At 45.4% G+C, this 1,965-nt stretch overlaps 1 pseudogene; it reads right to left on the bottom strand.

Moving 5' to 3' along the window:
* Nucleotides 1-296, bottom strand: part of LOC116096757 — a 1,704-nt pseudogene extending 1,408 nt beyond the window's left edge.
* Between the last annotated feature and the right edge of the window lie 1,669 nt (nt 297-1,965).

Genomic DNA, 1,965 nt, shown 5'->3' with positions numbered 1-1,965 from the left:
ATATATATATATATATATATATATATATATTAAAAAGAGCCAAGCCAACAAGATAGATTCCTCATGGTCCCAGCAAATGCTTCCTTAGAGACACCATGGTCAAGAGAATCATGGCAGAATAGGGAGGGCTGGTGCCAAGAATCTCCTGTAGTCCATAGAAGTCTATGTTAAAAAAAGCTATCAGAGGAATTATGTCAATGATGGCTTATTCTAAATCTGCCTTCTCCATGGGACAGGTGCCCTCCATGTTTGTCATAGGTGGTTGTAGATGACTCAGCTGACTGTGGTGGCTTTGAGAAATTTTAGCTCAAGCAAGGATCCTCAGAATGTCATCTCTGTGGTCCTGTTTTCAAAGTTCCCAGCTATATCTTCTATGAGAAAGCCTGGTGGGGCAGCACAAAGAAACCAAATCCTGTGCCCCCCACCCCCTTAGTCCTCTCCTGTGCCCATCTTGAATACCTAGTTCCTGACACTTTTCCAAGGGGGGGTGTGGAGAGGGAAGGGTAGGGAGAGGGGAAACATAAAACGTTATTTGTTACATTTGAAAAAAGGGGGGTGCGGAAGCTATGTCTGTTTTCCTCATTCAATTTCCTTGACTAATGGCACTCTGATATTGCTTCCATCGGCAAAACATGGACATTAGCACAGTGAGTGCAAATACTGTTCATAACAAAGTCATGACGAGAAAGACAAATGGTGTTAGGTGTGGGCAAGAAATGCCATCCAGGTAACAGACCAAAAGTGTACTATGAAAGCACTGTAAGAGAGCTTCTGCAGTCGATTCCAGTGGCAAAAGAACCACAACGAAAGCCTTTGAGACACAAATCTCATTAGCTTGTTGGGCCCTATTTGGCCCTGGTTTGGGCCTTGAGGACAAACGGCTCGAGCTTTGTAAACTGTCTCAGTCACTTCTGTACTGGAGTGACTCAGCACAACCTGCTTAAGCCTGCCTTTGCCTAGCTCCTGCTGGCATACGGTAACTGTTGGTTCCATTAGTCACCCCATACCCTTCATCAACTTTCCCCTCCCCCTACATCATCTCACCTCCGTAGAAAACTCTGCCTCCTCTCTCAACCCTTTATAAAGAGAAGATTGATACATTAAAATGAGTTCCTGCTTTGTCAGACTTCCAGCTCAGGGTGGTTATTCTCCAAAGGCAGGAGATCTGAGCCCTGACACTCACCATCCCGCTCAGCCTCGAGAAGCTGGACCAGGTTCTCGGCTGGACTGGATTCTCTCCCTCTCACCTGGTTCTGCCCAGCAGAAGCCTGCCCTGCATTAGCTGACAAAGCTGCTGAAAACAGAGTGTACCCTCTCAGAGGCAAAGGGGACGGAAGTGGGGTGAAGAACCCTTGAAGAGGGGACCTGGAAGAGGGGCAACATTTGCAATGTAAATAAATAAAACAACTAAACACAAAAGAGAAATCTTGGGTTTTTTTGTTTTTTGTTTTTGTATTTTTTTTTTTTGAAAAAAGGAATCCAACAGAAACTCCTCTATTTCTCCTGCCATAAAACAGAACCTTTCAAGGCAAATTTCTTGCTACAAAGTTCTTAAATATATACCTTCTTTTGGTCTTTACTACATATAAATTCAATATGGTTCGATCTCCATCACTACTCAAACATTAAAAAGGCCACTGGAGTTTTCCCACACCTTGCTCTCAAGCCAGATGCTTTACCATCTACCATCAGAATTAGCAAACCAGTTTTGAAAAGTGGTGTTTGGGCTATGATACACCCACGATAAGAGGTGAGGAGGAACCAACATCTATCCCAACACTGGGAGTAACTGGGACCAGCAGGACCAGGCACACAGGAACTCTGCCAGCCCAGTGACTCAGGTTCCTTCCGGTCTGTCTGGGCTGGTGTCCAGAGCAGACCTTGGGAGCAAGCTCTTCAGCCAGTCCCACAACACCCAGAGGAAGCTCCACTCCCAGGTGATCTAACAAGCCCAGGATCCCAGGA

The sequence above is a fragment of the Mastomys coucha genome, unplaced genomic scaffold, assembly GCF_008632895.1.
Source record: "Mastomys coucha isolate ucsf_1 unplaced genomic scaffold, UCSF_Mcou_1 pScaffold1, whole genome shotgun sequence".
In the NCBI taxonomy this organism is placed as follows: Eukaryota; Metazoa; Chordata; class Mammalia; order Rodentia; family Muridae; genus Mastomys; species Mastomys coucha.
The sequence above is the reverse complement of the archived record's forward strand: the minus strand, read 5'-3'. Positions and strand labels throughout refer to the sequence as shown.